General features: G+C 40.9%; 1 protein-coding gene and 1 long non-coding RNA gene across 2 annotated transcripts in view; both read left to right on the top strand.

Moving 5' to 3' along the window:
- Window positions 1-20,644, top strand: part of LOC120572634 (zinc finger protein 91-like) — a 44,155-nt gene that overhangs the window by 15,580 nt on the left and 7,931 nt on the right. The gene's annotated exons all lie outside the window — the stretch shown is intronic.
- On the top strand, window positions 1,069-14,737 carry LOC120573007. Its single transcript, XR_005641581.1, has 4 exons — window positions 1,069-1,195; window positions 1,893-1,980; window positions 9,642-9,730; window positions 14,510-14,737. It is a non-coding gene; the product is annotated as an uncharacterized LOC120573007 (long non-coding RNA).

The raw sequence follows: 20,644 nt of genomic DNA, 5'->3' as shown, positions 1-20,644 counted from the left end.
TCTCTTAATGGGGAGATTGTAATCCAGTAATGGATGAAAGGATGGATACAGTAATGGATGAAAGGATGGATAGATAGCCTTCCAAAGACAAAGAAATTAATTAGGAAATATATGTAGTTGGTTGGACCTAATCAATATCTGGAGACATAAACACCCAAACCAAAACATATATACTATAATAATAAGGATAGATCTCAACAATAGACCTCTGGTTGGTCTCATCAGACGTAGAGAATGGTGATAGAAGTGTGTGTGTGTGTGTGTGTGTGTGTGTGTGTGTGTTGTGTGAGAACCTTAAACAAAGATATTGTAGGCACCGTTCAACGCTTAGGTTAAAAGGTTATACAAAGTAATTTCTACAAGCATGCACTTTTAATATAAAGCCTTAATTAACTTGAAACAGCAGCTCATGTGCATCATTATGTTTTAATAGATGTTACTTCCCAGATTAACGTTTGTTTCTTCCTTTCTAATTTCGGACAACTGTCTGTTAAATGATTAATTAAATACGAAATTTGATCCAACACTGATCCAGAGCCAGGACGCCAGTGCCCCACACACCTTTCTGACTATTTTAAGAGTCAGGACCCAGATCTGAACTTTCCACCCCAACAAAATAAAGGCTGAGCCGTAAACTCAAGAATATCTCACATTCCAGGAGTCCCTCCCTGCAGTTTAAATAAACACTGGGTTGCTGTGTGTGTGTGTATGTGTGTGTGTGTGTTGGGGTATGGGAGGCAGCAGACCAGACCACTGTGAGGCTTATGGAGGGGGGAGTAACACATGTGTCTCATGTTTTTCCCTGGGTAAGAGAGTCTGAACCCCCCACCATGAGTTCAACTTAGTTCTCTGGGTCTGAACACCAGGACCTACTTCTCCTCTTGTTGGCTGTTTCCTCTCCTCTTATTGGCTGTTTCCTCTCGTCTCTTGTTGGCTGTTTCCTCTCCTCTTGTTGGTTGTTTCCTCTCCTCTTGTTGGCTGTTTCCTCTCCTCTCTTGTTGGCTGTTTCCTCTCCTCTCTTGTTGGCTGTTTCCTCTCCTCTCTTGTTGGCTGTTTCCTCTCCTCTTGTTGGCTGTTTCCTCTCCTCTCGTTGGCTGTTTCCTCTCCTCTTGTTGGCTGTTTCCTCTCCTCTTGTTGGCTGTTTCTGAGAAGTAAAGCGTGGAAATCTTGTGGAGTCAACACGTTGGAAGAATCGGTGAGAAACTGAGAGTTTAACTGTTTGTTTACAGCAGCTGCTTCACAACAGTAGTGGTGGCGAGTATTTTACTCAACTGCTTTAGGACAATTCAGAGGTACTATTACTTAAGTATTTCCATGTTATTCTACTTTATACTTCTACTCAATAGCTTAAGTAACTTCAGATGTTCAGATCATTAAGACAAAAACACAGTTCTCAATGTAAATAAAAACCTGGAAAAGAACCAATTGATCAGCTGATAGTATATGAGTATAGTGATGTTCTAGTGTCTCCTGTCTCATGGTGTGTCTCTGTGTGTTGATCAGCAGATAGTATATGAGTATAGTGATGTTCTAGTGTGGAGTGTCTCCTGTCTCATGGTGTGTCTCTGTGTGTTGATCAGCAGATAGTATATGAGTATAGTGATGTTCTAGTGTGGAGTGTCTCCTGTCTCATGGTGTGTCTCTGGTTGTTGATCAGCAGATAGTATATGAGTATAGTGATGTTCTAGTGTGGAGTGTCTCCTGTCTCATGGTGTGTCTCTGGTTGTTGATCAGCAGATAGTATATGAGTAGAGTGATGTTCTAGTGTGGAGTGTCTCCTGTCTCATGGTGTGTCTCTGTGTGGTGATCAGCTGATAGTATATGAGTATAGTGATGTTCTAGTGTGGAGTGTCTCCTGTCTCATGGTGTGTCTCTGGTTGTTGTCTTCACAGCTCATCTGTGGGACGAGACCCTTCTGACTTCAGGACGTCCGTCTGAATTAGTTCCCCCTGAAGAACAAGAATGAGTTCTCCACAAAAGGTGAGATCACTTTGACTCCAAGTGTTTGTATTAGTTTAGTCATTGGATGCTCCACGGATCTCCTCTTTACTTTAGATATCAACCTTAGTATTTCAACAGTTCAATCAAATGATAGCAAGAAAAAGAAGAATATTTTCCCCAAAATAAACTGGAAGGCTACAACAATGCAGCATTAATATAAATTTATTGACATTATAATTATATATTGGATCATTTTATATAAATTAGGGCTGTCAATCGATTAAAATATTTGATCATGATTAACTGCGTGACTGTCCCTAGTTAACTCGTTATTAATCACACATATTATATCTGTTCTAAATGTTCTTTAAGGGATATGTTTTTGAACTTTGTAATGCTCAAGTGGTATTTGAGAGTTAACGTTCTCCGGTGGTAACTCAGTTCACATCAACAGTTGATGCTAATACCTTTAGTCTTGTGGAGAGAACCATCTGGAAGGGTTTAGAAACTCAACTTGTCCTCCGTAAACACAATTCATTACACCACAACATTGGTCTGCACCCCCCAGCTGGCTTTAAACTCAGTGGGGGGGTATTTTCAACTCTCTAGCCACGACTAGGGTTGGCCATCATTTGGGTTTTTACAGATACCGGTGCTAAAGCAATACTTTTAAAACCAATACTTAAAGATAAGCACAAAAAGAAAGTTGGTGACATTAAAGAACAGCTTGTTCATTGCTAAGGCCAATGACTGGTAACACTTTATAATAAAGGTCCATTAAAACATGAATTAATTAATGTAGTACTTGATAACTTAATGCAGGAACAACACGTTAATGAATGCATCAATTAAGGTATTTGAATCATGATTTCTCATTTATTAATGATGTTCATGTCTTCTTCAAAACACTGATCAGTCTTACAAAGAGATACTTTCTTCTTATCTCTGGTCAGGCCTGGCGTCTGTCCTCAGGGGAATTCTGTGCTTTTCACAAGGTCACGATTATCTTATGAGAAACAGAAATAGTTGCACACAGATTTTGTGCAAATAGTTTAACTCTAAAATGAAGCAAAGATTATAGCAAGCATTACTTTTCTAACATCTGCACACACTTTCCAAAATGATTATTTAATTAGCATTTTTAATTTTTCAATAATTAGATGCCTAAATAGACAGAATGGCTGACTTTATTTGTGGGGTCCCAAAGATGATTGTTGCATATGCCACCATTAATCATATCCTATGTATCAATGTTCCAGATGGAGCAGGTCAGCACTTTATTTAATGGGGCCTCAAACATGATGAAGTAAAGAAAAAATAATGTTTAGTTTATCACGATTACAACACTACAATTCAGTTTCTTTAGCCTGTCACTATAACTACAGATTTACTGATGAAGAAGACATGAACATTATTAATAAATCAGACATCATGATGATGATTGAAACATCTTAATTGATCTCAATCATGAAAGTACCAGGGCTGAGAGTGCAGGGAACCTGTTTTTTTTTTCAAGGAATCACATTTTTGAGGGTCTTAGGATATAAGTAAACTCACCAAAATTGGTACACATGTAAGACCTGTCGAAAATTGCAAAGATATGTAATGATTGGGCTTGGGTGTCGTCAGCGGGCTCCATAGCGCCCCTTAATGCATCCCATGGTGCGGATAAAGTTCCTTTGATATTTACAAAATTTGGTGGGAAAATCTTTCTATTATTTTTCTGAGCATCACCCGGTATTTGTAGTCAACGTATGCCCACAGTACAAAGAACACTTAGACCTAAAAACAAGACCTTTAAATCTCCAAAACTCTCTACTGCTGAACGCAGAATGACAATAAATATGTCGTAAAGCTTCCTGGTCATAACTTGCAACATGCTGTTCAGTGTTAGCCGAGCAGAAGTGGGTTGTTACTTGTGTCAGTGGAATCTACTGAGCTAAAGCAATAACACAGTAGACCGTCAGTTAACATTGATTTGGTGTGTTGTGCAGAAAATATGCATTTTCTAGGATTTTGTGCATTCATTTTCATGTTATGAACACATGTTTGAGATGAATGAAAACTCTCAACATTTTGATGCCATGTTCCAAATAGTATACTTCGATTTGATAGTGTATTTAGGCTTGTGTGTGGCATGGTGGCTTCATAGCGCCCCCTAATTAGTTTTATTCATTGACCTAATTTGTGACTCCCTTAATTTACAGAAAACTCACCAAATTTGGTGCAGATATCAAAACTTTTAAACATTGGGAGATTGTACCACGATTATGTATTTAGCCGGCTCCATAGCGCCCCCTAATGCATGGAAAGCTTTAATTTGGACATAGTTGCGCTGATATTCACAAATTATGGTAAACACATTGCTCTCATCATTTCTGACATATTTTCAATTTACTTAAATTAGCTCCGCCCAACCGAAAATCATCCATTATGAATTTTATGCATTTTTAATTTTACGCAAGTAGTTTCAAACTGCTCCTAGGGGGTATATCAAATTTGTCTCATTTTTGGTTCTTAAAATCCTCCGACTAATATGACCTTAAAGGTCCAGTGTGTAACGTGTTTAGTTGTCCATTATCAAAATCTGTGTTGCCCGTTCTAAAACTTGTCCTTTTTCATGAATATTTACCACCATCATCACTTCCAAGTATTCCTACTGGCTTGACATTTTACATTTCCAATTGTATGAACTGGGGTAGATGCTCCATATTCATGCTCCATCTGGAAATATGTTAGCTGGTAAGGGACATACTGCTCCACCTTTCGCGTTTTCTCTGTCACTTGATAAACTCACAGCTGCTGCTAATGCTGCTAATGGGTATCGTAGCTTCCCGGCCCGGTGGAGAGTTCTAAGAAGGAAACATGGAGGACCACATGTATTCAAAATCCAAATTTCAGGAACAGGAGTCTTCTTCTTCACCCAGAAAAAGAAAAATGATATTGAAAAGAGCAAGACACCGTCTTTTTGAAGCATGAAGGCTACCGTAGCTGTAATACGTATTTGGAACTGCGTGGTGCGAAAGAGTGGATTGCGATATATGATCTCAACACTAGATGGGAGAAATTCCTGCACATTGGACCTTTAATTTGTGAAGAAGTTTTTGATAGCTCTAACGATGATGTCATAGGTCATGTGACAACACACTATTTTAGGCCCTTTACAGGTATGGGACTTTTTAAAACTAAGACTATTCAGTAAATCCTTCTCAGTTCAGTTTATTTTATGAAAGGGGACAGTGCAAATTAATAAAACACATGATTTCCCATGGGTTAAAAAAGCCAGAATTAGCCAAAAGGCTACTTTCCATCTGTAGTCCTCTGCCCTCGATGTCAAAAAAACAACAAAACATTACAGAAACAGAAAACAACAAGACAAGACACAACACAGAACCTAACACAAGACAAGACACGACACAAAAAGCAGAAAGATATAAAACAAGCAAACAACAGGGTATAAAGTGAAAAAATAAAAATTACAACAGACACAGCCAATAAGAACAATACAAGCAGTATTAAACTAGGAGGAAACAATAAGTAAAATTCATATATGTTGACTTTACAAACGAACAGAATAAATGTATCATAAATAGTGTTAGTGCTGACATGTATAAGTATTGACCATCCAGTGTTTTAGCTGGATGGTAAAAGATGTACATGTGTTGAACTGTCTGATGTGGTTCGGGATTGAATTCCACTCTCTTGACCCTCTGATGGACCAGGCTGACTGACTAAAAGAACTTTTCAAGTTGGATCAGCAGCATGTCAAGACTTCCATGATGCCAAATAGCAAAGGTTTTATATTTTCATAGGGTGGTGTTTACGTGGTGGCCATTTTGTGCAATTGCCATTACACAGGTAACTTCACTTTACATAATCTGCCTTAAACTTTACATACTGGATAAGAGTAGTGATGTACCAAAATGAAAATTCTTGGCCGAAACCGAAAACCGAAAAAAGAGGAAACCAAGACCTAAAACCAAAACCGAAACACCGACAGAAATTAAGCCAATTATTAGTACCATTGCATTTATGGCTATGACTGTGTACTAACTTTACTAAAATCAAGGCATTGCAATTGTATAAATTAATATTAAAGTTTAATTAAAAAAATATCTAGCAGAAATATGGCTACAATGCAGATGCATTCTGGGTAATCCACAGCAGAACTCCTGATAAGTGCTGTGGTAAGTCGCATGTTAAATGTTAAATGCTGCCGAGATAATATTAGCCAAAATGCTTTAAAGCCTGCCACACCGTGTTGTATTGGACTGTATTTAGTTGGGATGTAGTTTAGAGATGAATGACGTTTGTTTGGCATCGAGTGAGTCAGAGCTGAATGCTACATGTAGCTTCTGATGCTATTCCTCTATCTGACTTAGTGTGTGTGTGTAACTGTGTGTGTGTGTGTGTCTGTGTGGGGTGCGTGTCTGTGTGTGTCTGTGTGTGTATGTGTGTGTGTGTCTGTCTGTGTGTGTGTGTGTGTGTATATGTGTGTGTATGTGTGTTGTAGGATATATTGTTTAGAGTAAGAGGCCTTATTAAGCCCTGCTGGCCTTGCTCTCTCTGTTGAGAGATCAGACATGTGGAGGCTGCTCTGGATCAGAATCTCTGCCATTGTGTGAACCGATAAAAGGTCCAAGGTCACCCTAAACTATCTCTCTCTCGGCAGATTAATTTCTCCGCTGGCAGCTGAGATAAACGGGATGTGTGACCTCGGGGTGGAAGTGGGGCAGAGGGTCCAGGATGTCTCCTGTGTTTAGATTGCCTGTAAGAAATGTCGAGTCATGCTAAGCCAAGAGCGTGTGTTACTGCCACTCTGAACATGTGTGTGAATATAAGCCCAGTGTTTTTGTGCACTTGTCGAAGAGACATTCCCACACTGAGCTGCTGTGCCATTGTGAAATTGTTACTCTTATACCTGCAAGTATAAATAAATACAAAGAACCAACTTGGTTTAGTTTTCAACTCTCTTTAATTTTGTTTCACTCTTCATTTTCGAAAAAGAAAAAAAAAGACTCCTGCTGCAAAAGAAACTTCCATCACAATAGAGCCAGCATATCTCTACCAGACTCCATGTAAATAATCAGGACTTTTAGCCTGTATAGAGCCAGCATATCTCCACCAGACTCCATGTAAATAATCAGGACTTTTAGCGTGTATAGAGCCAGCATATCTCCACCAGACTCCATGTAAATAATCAGTACTTTTATCATCATAAAACACACTTCATTCATAGTGGACAGAAATTATAAATAAATCTATCAAAAGCCATCTTGGTTCATCTTTCCACTGTTCCAACAATCACCACTCTGGTTTGGTTGAAATAAACTCTTAATTTGGGCAATACTTATTTTCAGCCAACTTAACATGCGTAATACTTTGTATTAACAGAAAATAATTCAACTACTAAGAACTAAACTGAACAACATTACACAGACATGTGACTAACCGAAATGGAAAAATGTGTCCCTGAACAAAGGATGGTCAAAATCAAAAGTCACAGTCAGTATCTGGCTTGGCCACCAGTTGCATTAAGTACTGCAGTGCATCTCCTCCTCATGGACTGCACCAGACTGGCCAGTTCATTAAGTACTGCAGTACATCTCATCCTCATGTACTACACCAGACTAACCAGTTCATTAAGTACTGCAGTACATCTCCTCCTCATGGACTGCACCAGACTGGCCAGTTCATTAAGTACTGCAGTACATCTCATCCTCATGTACTACACCAGACTAAGCAGTTCATTAAGTACTGCAGTACATCTCCTCCTTATGGACTGCACCAGCTTTGCCAGTTCTTACTGTGAAATGTTAAGCCACTCTTCCACCAAGTCACCTGCAAGGTCCCGGACAATTCTGGGGGGCATGGTTCTCGCCCTCACCCTCCGATCCAACCGGTCCCAGATGTGCTCAATGGAGATTGACATCCGGGCTCTTCGCTGGCCATGGCAGAACAGTAACATGCTTGCAGGAAAGTGTGCATAGAACGAGCGGTATCATGCTGGAGGGTGATGTCAGGATGAGCCTTCAGGAAGGGTACCACATGAGGAGGAGGAGGTCTTTCTTGTAGCCCGCAGGAAGGGTACCACATGAGGAGGAGGAGGTCTTTCTTGTAGCCCGCAGGAAGGGTACCACATGAGGGAGGAGGTCTTCACTGTAGCCAGCAGGAAGGGTACCACATGAGGGAGGAGGAGGTCTTCCTTGTAGCCCGCAGGAAGGGTACCACATGAGGGAGGAGGTCTTCCCTGTAGCCCGTAGGAAGGGTACCACATGAGGGAGGAGGTCTTCCCTGTAGCCTGCAGGAAGGGTACCACATGAGGGAGGAGGAGGTCTTCCCTGTAGACCGCAGGAAGGGTACCACATGAGGGAGGAGGTCTTCACTGTAGCCAGCAGGAAGGGTACCACATGAGGGAGGAGGAGGTCTTCCTTGTAGCCCGCAGGAAGGGTACCACATGAGGAGGAGGAGGTCTTTCTTGTAGCCCGCAGGAAGGGTACCACATGAGGGAGGAGGAGGTCTTCCCTGTAGCCCGCAGGAAGGGTACCACATGAGGGAGGAGGAGGTCTTCCCTGTAGCCCGCAGGAAGGGTACCACATGAGGGAGGAGGTGGTCTTCCCTGTAGCCTGCAGGAAGGGTACCACATGAGGGAGGAGGTGGTCTTCCCTGTAGCCCGCAGGAAGGGTACCACATGAGGGAGGAGGTGGTCTTCCCTGTAGCCTGCAGGAAGCGGAACACATGAGGAGGAGGAGGTCTTCCCTGTAGCCTGCAGGAAGGGGACCACATGAGGGAGGAGGAAGTCTTGTTCTGCAACTTTTCATTTTGACCATCCTTTGTTCAGGGCCCTAATTTTTCATTTCTGTTAGTCACATGTCTGTGAAACGTTAAGTTTATTTCTTAGTAGTTGGATTTTGTTATGTTCATACAAAGTTTTACACATGTTAAGATGGCTGAAAATAAAAGCAGTTGAAAGTGAGAGGACGTTTCTTTTTTTTGCTGAGAATATAAATAAATATATATGAGTATAGTGATGTTATAGTGTGGACCAGTGGTTCTCAAACTTTTTTCAGTAATGTACCCCTTTTGAATGGTTTCTTTAAGCCAAGTACCCCCTGACCAGCGCTTAACATTTTCGGTAGAAAAAAAAGTCTATATAAAGAGGAACAGTACAGCGCTGATTTATTAAACAACGGCCTTGGAACTGGAAAAAACATTGAAATGCTGATGAGAAAAGGAGACAAAAACTGTAAAAAAGACAAACTTGGAAAAAGACGGTAGAAAGAAGGAGGGAAGTAAGGCACGGATAGGTCAAAATAGTATCAACAACTTCAACAGCATTGACATAACAAGAAAGATGCGAGAAACTTGTAAAAAGTAGAAGGACAGTAGAAGGAAGGATAGATTAGGTCCAAAGAAGGAGACACAAATGTCACATTTTTGGTAGGAAAAAAATAAATTCTACATAAAGAGGAACAATGTTCTGGACAACAGCCTTTTTTAAATATCTCACGTACCCCCTGCAGTCCTCGAGAGTACCCTAGGGGGACACGTACCCCCATTTGAGAAACACTGGTGTGGATTGTCTCCTGTCTCATGGTGTGTCTCTGTGTGTTAATCAGCAGATAGTATATGAGTATAGTGATGTTCTAGTGTGGAGTGTCTCCTGTCTCATGGTGTGTCTCTGTGTGTTGTCTTCACAGCTCATCTGTGGGACGAGACCCTTCTGACTTCAGGACGTCCGTCTTGAATTAGTTCCCCCTGAAGAACAAGAATGAGTTCTCCACAAAAGGTGAGATCACTTTGACTCAAAGTGTTTGTATTAGTTTAGTATTTGTATTTGTTTTGTCATTGTCTACTGTATATACACTACCGGTCAAAAGTTTTAGAACACCCCAATGTTTTTAGTTTTTTATTGCAATTTTAGCAGTTCAAGTCCAATGAATAGTTTGAAATTGTACAAAGGTAAGTGGTGAACTGCCTGAGGTTTAAGAAAAAGTAAGGTTACCCAAAACTGAAAAATAATGTACATTTCAGTATTTTACAAAAAGGCCTTTTTGTGGGAACAAGAAATGGGTTAACAAGGTAAAGCTCTTCTGCAGCAATGGAGGTTGATCAAGCTTTGAAAGTTGGTGCTACCAATTCCCACAGGTGTTCACACTTGTCTGGATTACTTACAACCCCCTCTGTTTGTATAAAAGTATTGTTTGAACACACTGTGGTACCATACCCTCGTGAGCATTATTTGAACAGTATTGTACTGCAGAAAGTAGTGTGTTGCTATAAAAATGGCAGGAAAAAGGCAATTAACAATGGAAGAGAGACAGACCATCATAACACTTAAGAATGTTGGTCTTTCCTACAGAGAAATTCCAAAGAAAGTCAAGGTGTCAGTGAGTACAGTATTCTTCACCATCAAAAGGCACTTAGGAACTGGGGGAAACTCTGACAGGAAGAGGTCTGGCAGACCCAAAGCCACAACAGAATCAGAAGAAGAGTTTCTGAGAGTCAACAGCTTGCGTGATAGGCAGCTCACAGGACAACAGCTTCAAGCACAGCTTAATAGTGGTCGTAATAAGAAGTCTCAGTTTCAACTGGAAAGAGAAGACTTGGAGCTGCAGGCTTGATAGGTCGAGTTGCAGCAAGAAAGCCATTGCTAAGACGTCAGAATAAGAAAAAGAGGCTGGCCTGGGCCAAGAAACATCGTCAATGGACTACTGAAGACTGGAAGAAGGTGTTATGGACTTGAAATCTTGGGTTCATCACGCAGGATTTTTGTACGCCGTCATGACATCAACTGTCAAACATGGAGGAGGAAGCGTGATGGTCTGGGGCTGTTTTACTGGATCCAGGGTCGGTGATTTGTACAGAGTGAAAGGCACACTGAACCAAAACGGCTACCACAGCATGTTACAGCACGAGAACTACCTTAGGAAAAAAGAACAAGATGGTAAGCTTAAAAACATGGAGTGGCCAGCACAGTCACCAGACTTAAACCCCATTGAGCTGGTTTGGGATGAACTGGACAGAAAAGTGAAAGCAAAGCAACCTACAAGTGCCACACATTTATGGGAACTTCTGCAACAGAGTTGGGAAGAACTTTCTGAAGAATATTTGATTTCCATTGTAGAAAGAATGCTCTCTAACAATCACTGCTGATAGACGCTTTTTGTACATTTCTGATTCCATGGCAGGAGAAATCGAACCGTGGCGGACCGCCACTTGCCAATCAACATAGAGGTAACACTGCCTTTACATACAGTACATAAAAGCTATTTTTTTTTAAACATTGATGATCACGACATATGCGCCTGTGTTTGTCAGTGGCATCAGTGATCCTCAGAAGTTTTATTTCAGCTTGAGCTTCAGAAATGCTTGAGGAAATGTAGCTTGTGTAGACAATACCACATTACTTGCTCAATAAAAGAGGTAGGCTTCTGAAAACCTGTTTGATTCAGAAAACAGTGACTCTACTGGAAGTAATTAAACTAGTATCATTACTGCCCAACATTGCTGACAATACAAGTTGGATTTACCAAAGACAACAACCTAAAACATAAGGTTAACTCGAATGTGTAGTTAACATTGATTTGTTTAAATGAAAATTGTTTTTCTCCTTAATATCCGCTGACGCCCCTCTAGGCTCCCGTAGCTCCAAACGGGCCATAGAGATACACAAACAGCATGGCAGCGACAGGGACTAACATTGGTTATTTTCTTAACTAATGGTTTCAGTACTTACTTAACCGTAACCTCCCCTGAAATCACCGGCAATTCCGGCTGAGAGTCACCTATTCTTGGATAACTGAACCACATTTTACAGCCCTCACCTCCTAGCCTAGCTGTTCAGGAAATACACAGAAACACTCTTACTGGAGTAGAGCTAGTCCGGCAACATAAAGACAACCTGAAAACCTCTACAGATACTAGTGTAAGTTTCCTTCTCGGATGTCCTTTGTTACCTTATTTGGTAAGTGAAGTGAAAATGTCATTCAATAGTTTTGTCTAAAGAGAGGTTCGCAGGGCAAGGTCTCTCTTCTTCATTAGTTTCCGTATATCACCATTACCATTACCCCTTTAATCATTTAGAGTATATTTACTGTAACCTTTGACTTTTCTTTAGAAATTGCTCTGTTGTATTTTGAATTGTGGATAAAAACACATGGGTGTCAGCATCCACATTTGTGCCAGACAGTAGTTCATTCCAATTAACTAGGGCCCGAGCGCCGACAGCGGCGAAGGCCCTATTGAAACTGAAGGAATTATTATTACACCGAATTAATTGGCTTTTTGAGGGGCTTACGATATTCAAAAGCTCACCAAATTTGGCGGTCGCATCAAGTCTGGTGAAAATGTACGTATTTTAAGGGATTCGGGAATAGGCGCACAAAATTGGCTCCCTAGCGGCCCCTACAAAGTTAAAAAAATTGAACCCCTGCAGTGCGTTTAACATAGACTCACGAAACTTGGTACACATATGTAACATGTCAAGATGTACAAAAAACTTCATTAGAGCCATACCCTAAACCCAACAGGAAGTCCGCCATTTTGATTTCAAAGTTCGAAATTAGTGCGATTTTGGCCATTTCCACATGTCGTACTTTAACGAACTCCTCCTAGAGATTTCATCCGATCAACTTCAAACTCGGTCTGTACCATCTTAAGATGTTAAAGATGAAAAGTTGTTAAAAGAAAAACTTTTCGTCATAGGGCGTGGCCGTGGCGTGGCGGCCATTTTGAGTGTTTAGCGATGAACAAAGAAGTTGTTGTAACTTGAGTGTACGTTGTCGTATCTGCCCGAAATTTCTCACGATTGACAAGGGTCCAGGCCTGAGGACACCTACAGGCCAAAATTGGCAACAGGAAATGCGCCTTATATGACAAACATCATCCGATTTACATGAAACTTATAATGTGTGGTCAACATGTGATACTGAGCCGCCCCCTATACTTTAACCACGCCCACTTACTCAAGCCACGCCCCCTTTCATAACATTTGAACCGTTTAAGGTGGAGTCTTGTGTGAGGTATCATTGAACTCAGCAGAGACTTCCGTCTTCATTGGTGATGGTTTGAACCGCCCCCTATGCTTTAGCCACGCCCCCTTTCACAGCTAATGAACCGTATGACGTAGAGTCTTGTGTGAGGTATCGTTGAACTCGGCAGGGAGTTCCCTTTTCATTGACGATTTGCGGTGACTGAGTGCCGCGCAAATGCATGGTCGCAAGGAGTGGCGTCCGCTGGTAACCCTGACGCACGCAGAGGTGCGAGGGCCCGTCCATATATAGATATACTTTTTCCTGTCAAATGAATTGCCTTTTTGAGGGACTTAACATATTCAAAAATGATTAACACAATTTTTGATGAAGACCCTTGTGTGAGATATCATTGAACTCAGCAGAGAGTTCCTGTTTTAATTGGTGATGTTTTGACCCGCCCCCTATGCTTCAGCCACGCCCCTTTTAACAGCTAATGAACCGTATGACGTAGAGTCTTGTGTGAGGTATCGTTGAACTCGGCGGGGAGTTCCCTTTTCATTGACGATTTGCGGTGTCTGAGTGCCGCGCAAATGCATGGTCGCAAGGAGTGGCGTCTGCTGGTAACCCTGACGCACGCAGAGGTGCGAGGGCCTGTCCATCGCTGCTCGCAGCTTTAATTTTTAAATGTATTTGATTTATTAAAAAACATACACATCTATGCAGAAGAGGTTTGAGATTTCTGGACTCCTATGGGTTGGCTTCAAAAATACTTGATGTTACTTTTTCCATTATTATTATTATTATTATTATTATTATTATTATTATTATTAATAATTATGCAACCTCATTCCTCCGGCTAACTGCTTAACAATCACTAGCTGACTCACTCAACCCTAGACTTCATGCAGGATAGCTGTGGTCTAAATGAAGCACAAAGCCCAGTAACCTGGTTAACTTTCAGTGTGGTGAAAATCACCTACACAACCATGGAGTTAACCTGAGCATCCACTGGTACTGCTCTAACCACTTACTGCACAGAAACAACAAAGTAAAACAAATGGTCAATGGGTGCGCCATATTGCGTATGCCTATCAGGAATAAAGGTTCCAAATAACTTTACAGCCCTCAACTCCTAGCCTAGCTGTTGTCAGGAAAGACACAGAAACACTCTTACTGGAGTAGAGCTAGTCCTGCAACATAAAGACAATCTGAAAACCCCTACAGATACTAGATCAAGTAAAAATATGTGGGAAACACTCCCACAAAGAAAATGTTACATTTACAAGTTTCCCAGCACTAACACGCCCGGATGATCACCCATTTGTTACTGCTTGGTTCAAGGCCGGCAACAAAAAGGGAGGTGACACATATATTAAACAAAAGTAGTTTATTTATCACAAATTAACCAACAGTGGATCTTACATTCCCCATAATGCAACTCCATAATGGGGATGTCGGCAGATAATTAAGAAAGGTAATGCATCAGTCAAACTATGTTCAACAGACATGCTAAATGTTGTTTCTTGTTTAAGATAGATTGCTACAACATGGCACCTCACTAACTCACTCTCTGTTTTTCTGTCTGTTGATAGAAACGGAGAGGAAAAGGAGTCAAACGTCACCACTGTCAGCACTGTGACAAATCCTTCACAACATCAGGACATTTAAAGATTCATCAGAGAGTTCACACTGGAGACAAACCATACAGCTGTGATCAATGTGGGGCAGCTTTCACACAGCAGAGTACCCTAAAAAGACATCAACACATTCACACTGGAGAGAAGCCATACTGGTGTGAACATTGCGGGGAAACTTTTCAGAGTGGTATTTTCACCTTACCAAAACAAGCCAAACACACAAGAAGAAACGTTCAATGGATGAGTAAAACTTTTGTCGATCCCAACCAGCACATTCACACTGAGAGAAGCGCCTTCTGGTGTGAACAATGTGGAAAAGCTTTTAGGTGCTCTAGAGCGAAGTGCGCAATAACAATGTGAGAAAAATTTTCCGGGTAGTCAACTTAAAAAACACCAGCGCATTCACACTGCCTCGTTGTGAACATGTTTCAGAGCCAAGCTGTTTCCTCCTGCCTCCTCCTCATGCCCTGATAGCTGTGTTCTGATCTACTCTCCACATTGAAGGCTGACCAGCAGTAACTTTATCTTCTGAACAGCATGTATGTGTAACGGAGTTAAAAATGCACTTTATTAATTCTAATTTCCAATTTATGTTTAATTTAATTGTAATCATTTAAATTATTATTTAATGATTAGTTGGGAATTTGTGAATTTTATCTTATTGAGTTTAATTTATTTATCAAATACTATTGTTTCCGGCGGAGATGTTGTTCCTCATTGCGCCTCTTTTGTACCTCCGAAGTCGCCGTAGGTTCCGTCTTCTCCTCACAATACCGTCCTGTATTGCTGATGTAGGTTGTGTGTGAAGTGCTGCTGCGCTATTTTGTTGTTTTCTTTTAGAATTGTGTTGTGCCCCTTTACTATTTAGTGCTTCTAAGCTAATACAATATTAATTAAGTTGTTTAGTGCCGTTGTGCGGTTAGATATGGGTTTTAATGATGCATTGTTTAACTTTTTCTTTTCGCGCCATTTTTGCGCTGTTTCTGTGCAGTATAAGTAACGGAGGCTCAGCGATCCAGTTTGAGTGTGTAAATTCTGTTATTTAATGTTTAGGAGCAGAGGTGCAGATACAGAGGAAACAATAGACCAGAAGCCAATCAGTGTTTTATTGTCTTCTGCAGGTATGTGTATTTCTTTGTTACACTTTTTTTTTTATCTGTGCAGTCTCCAAACCCACGTACTGTTCAACTTTTCCCACTGAAACTGTTAAAGTATAAAATGTTGGTTCTCATGTTTGTCACATTACCTGTTACAATCCAAGTAAGGTTTCTAAGTGTGTCTTAGTTGCCCCTGTTGGCTGGTGGTGTACATGTTGGGAGTTGAGTGTAATATATGTATATATATATTATACCATGGGTTTTTGTGTATGCGTCTTCTCCTGACAATACCGTCCTGTATTGCTGAGGAGCAGAGGTGCAGATACAGAGGAAACAATAGACCAGAAGCCAATCAGTGTTTTATTGTCTTCTGCAGAATAAATCTTGGAAAATCATCAGCTGTGGTTGTTCTTCTCTTCACGCCCTGATCATATCGGTTACATATGTTATCCTGGCTGTGACTACATATTAGGCTCCCTCCCTTTGAAGGGTTAGTCATGTCATTCATGTAAATAATTTTAACCCTCTGCTTTGAACCGTTTCCCACAGACTTTTTCAGTGGTTCAGATTTCAGTCTGACACTTCAGTCACATTAAAACAGCTGGTTGGATTCAGGGGGAAGTTTAAGAGCTGAAGAAGGGTGTGGAATGTATTACCTTCAAAGTTGAAAGCACTTAATTGTAAGTCGCTTTGGATAAAAGCGTCAGCTAAATGACATGTAATGTAATGTAATGTAATTTGGTCAAAAGCTCCAAATGAAAGAATGTGAGCCTTGTGTTGAGAATAATCTGTTAAAGATGTGTTCCCATTATTTGTTTTTGTCTGCCTTATACATATTCTTTTTTTTATTTGTAGCTTAAGATGATCTTTTCTTACTTTGTGGACCTTTCATTTAATAATCTACAGTATATTTTCCATTTTATATTAACTCTTTGTATTTTCTGTCTCTGAATGTGTTAAGATCTGTTGAGTTTTGTTCACTTTAAAACGAGAACTTGAAACTTTGTTAAAATGGTTACTTCAACTCATTGTATTAATTGTCTAAGTTATAAGTGATAAGTTGGTCTCACTGCAAAATGTCTGGTGGCGCAACTTTGAAATTGTAGTTGGACTCAAGTTGAGGCCAGGTCAAGTACTCTGTGCATGCTTCATGCTAAGGACAGGGTTTCTGAGCAGTTCTGCAGGGGTTTTCATAGAATACTTCTGGTTCTGCAGATATATTTAATCAGATCTTCTTGTTCTCTTTAGTGTTTGTGTTCAAACTCTAAATGTTTGACAAGTTGTTCTGCGATGGCAATACAAGCATCATCAGGCATATATTGGAACAAAAAGACATTGTAGTGAACACATAAGTCACAAAGATTAATCAGAAGAGCAGCTGTAACTCTGTCCCTGTTTGGTCCGATCACTATCTTAGTCTTTAGTTCTTCTCACAGCAGCTCCATCACTCTCTGCAAAAGACAATTATGTTAATACGTGATGATAAGTGATGTAGCAGTCCTGTTAGTGTAATACATCGTATTTCATAAAGTAGATGATTATCAGGATACAGGAAGTCTGATTAAAAAAAGTTTAAATTGACATTTTGGCGGAAGATTGGCATGGTGTATTGGTCCCAAATAGGAATTTCCTGTCCCAGAAGTACTTATTTCTACTTATACTTATTTAATCCTGGTTAGATTTTTAGTGCCTAAACTTAACCGTCACAACAGCCACATAACGGTGACCGGTTGTCATTTCACAGCATTTAAAAGAACGTCATATTTTCTCCGATATCATACGAATGCACACCCATTGTGCATCAGTTATGCAATTTCCTTAATCACATGAAATGTGGCAGGTAGATGATTTATTATTACTTATTGCTTTCTGCAGTAGCAACCTAATGTAACATGTGTTATATTACTATTAGAGATGTCAGTAACAGGTTTTATATTATTAGAGGTGTCAGTAACAGTTGTTTTTTTTTTATCTCTGAGAACCCTAAGGCATCGTATACGACAACAAATGGCACCTCTGATTTATATGTAGATAATTTAATAACAGTTTTGCGTAGCTTCTGACCGATGTCTCCTGCTAAAAGCTAAGGAGTTAGCCATAACGGGGATGTCTTTCGTGTCTTTGTAGCCTTTCCAGAAGGTTTTCTATCCAGCCTGGAATTTGTGCCTCTTTTCAGAGTTGTTCAGCAATAAATCCAAACTCTTACATCCAAGATTTATCCACTTGATGTACATAATTTATCACGTTTTCGGTCATTTCTGCAGCTAGCTCTGTGCTACCGTCTAGTATAAATCTCCCATGATGCTTTGCGAGAGTGTGTTGTCATTTTCCAACCAATGGGAAGACAGGTCCATCACGCAAAGACTATGCAGTGGAAAAGAGAGTTCACTCCAGGAAATCCGAGTGAGAACAAAGAGTCAAGTGAAAAAGAGAGATAACTTCGGTCTATTACCTTTCTACAGAGAAGAATGGCATCACTGTTTAGATATTTGGGATACATTTGGGCCTTTTTTGAAGAAATGTAAATAGTTTGTCATTTATATGAGTTATAACGTTCATTATGTTTATTTTTGCATTGGATGACTCCAAATATATAGAACTGTTTTAGACAACACAAATGCTTGTGTAACATTGCTGTGTGTGTGATATCAATAAATATGACATTATTATTTTGATTTTTGGCAAAAGCGTTCTTTGAAAAAATTTATATATTTTGTCAACTGTATAAGATATAATCTTTATTTCTTCACAGTTTGACTCCCAAGACATGTGGGAACTGATTTAGACAGGAGATTGGCTTAGCTTGTATTGCTCTGTGTGTGAATCTCTGTGAGATTCATTTTCCGTTTTATTTGTCTTTAAGGTCATACAACCTTTTTCACATTCAGGTGACCCCTACAGCACAAATATTCTAATAGCCCAGTTTGTCCTGAAAAAAATGATGTACATTGATTGACTGTAGATAACAGGGTTGATGTACACCAGCTGATGTGAACCAGTTCCCAATCTGGGATCGGGGGGCAGACACCGTCACCACATTTAAGACTAAACTGAAAACTCTCCTCTTCGATAAAGCTTATAGTTAGGGAGTGAGGAGTTGCAGCGTACGCCTAGACCGGCGGGGCAGGGTGTATAGCTGCAGACACAGCACCCCTGCTTTTCTCTGCTTCTCTTTACAGTCATCAGATTTACCTATCATATATGCAATATAGTGAGAGTAGAGGAAGGCAGGCCAGTACAGCCCGATCCGGTTTGGGAGAGTTCTAGCCTGACCAGGCACCTCTCTCTAACCTGCTTCTCTTAGTCATGCTGTTATAATTCTAGACTGCCGGGGAAGTTCCTTCCTTCTTATGACACAATGAGCTGCTCTCTCCTCTCTGTTTTCTATTGTTTCCTTTTATGTGCTTCCTGTCCCAGAAATGCTTGTTACTAAATTAGCTCTGGGGAGTTTACTCCCTGGAGTCCTTATGTCTCTTCTTCGCCAAGAACATCGCCTCGGATTAGGGTGACACCAAGATCTGAGTCTTGGGTGCAGCTGACGCTGTGGACCGGCTACACCATACTATGCTCTGTGATTCCCTGCAGTGTCCGGCTACGTCTGGCTACATCCTGCTGCGTCCACCCATGCTCTGCTGTGCCACGTTACATCCTGTAACGCCCTGCTGTGCCTGGCTATGACATGAACTACTACGACTACCACTGTAGTCACTGTTCCATTATCTCTATTGTGACTATCACGCCACTGTTCATCATAACCCGAACCGGCCCCTTTCTGTGCTTTCTTTTGGAAGGCTAGCTGCCAAAAATCGCACCTTAGTAGCTAATTAATTAGCCTGAGTTATACACTAGCTATCAGTAAACATAAGGTAGGCTGGTGGTTAGTGTGTGCGCGACTGTTTATGTGTTTGTGTGTCGGCCCGCCCCCACATTTGGCGACTGGCGAGTGTTAATTTCAGACCCTCCACAGTACTGTGAAACAGTAGCCATTTAATTTACTTTGTAAATGTAAGAGAACTTGATTGAAGAAGAATTTTCAACATGCTCGAATCAACTCCACAATGGAGTTTAGTTCTGTTTGTTTTTCAGCAGTATTTTGTTACAAAGAAGAAGTCTTATAACTTTGGCAATGTATTTATTTTACTTAGGTATACTGTTAATAATTTGCATAGGCAATATTGTTCTTTGGTAATCAGATATATACAGGTTTGGTGTATCGCTGTTCACTGCATCATCCACTGACCTGTTTGCCCTCTAGGCAAACTGCAGGGAGTCCAGCTGGTGACCTGTGATGATTTTGAGGTGGGTCAGCACCAGGCGTTCAAAGGACTTCATGGCAACTGAAGTCAAGGCCACAGGTCTATAGTCATTCAGTCCAGTGATGGAATTTTTTTTGGGACTGGCCAAGTGAGTGGTGGGGGCTGCAGTTGGTCGGGAGTGGGGGAGGGGTGTGAGTGTTTCCCTCTCAAACCTGCAGTAGAAGGCATTCAGGTCATCACCAAGGCCATTGTTAGCCTCAGCAGTCGGGGGTAGTCTCTTATTGCTGGTGATGTCTTGAAGGCCTCTTTTTTAACTTTTCAGAGTAGCTTCTTCTAGCTGCTCTGATCTCCTTGGTCAGTGTGTTTTGTGTTTTGTACAGAGTCCTGTCTCCGCTCCTGTAGACGTCTTTGTTGGCACACACACACTCCTTCACAAAAACTAATGTAGGATGTTACAGAGTCAGTAAGTTCGTCCAGGTCACCTGAGGCTTCTTCAAAAACACTCCAGTCTGTACAGTCCAAACAGTCCTGCAGCTCCTTCTTCACTTTTTCACCTTACGGTCACCAAGAAGATCCTACCATGTGGGGGTCAATTCTTCACAAGCTACAGGAATAAACATCCTTTTGTTCTAATCTAGTCTGCACACCAGCAGGGCTCGGCTCCAAGACGGATAGACGGCCCCTCTCAGCTTAGGGGGGGGGATGCACGGCTGGCCGGCCATTCAAAAACACTACTG

Source organism: Perca fluviatilis, chromosome 14 (genome assembly GCF_010015445.1).
Source record: "Perca fluviatilis chromosome 14, GENO_Pfluv_1.0, whole genome shotgun sequence".
Lineage (NCBI taxonomy): Eukaryota > Metazoa > Chordata > Actinopteri > Perciformes > Percidae > Perca > Perca fluviatilis.
Note: the sequence above shows the minus strand (reverse complement) of the source record. Positions and strands in the feature narration are given on the sequence as shown.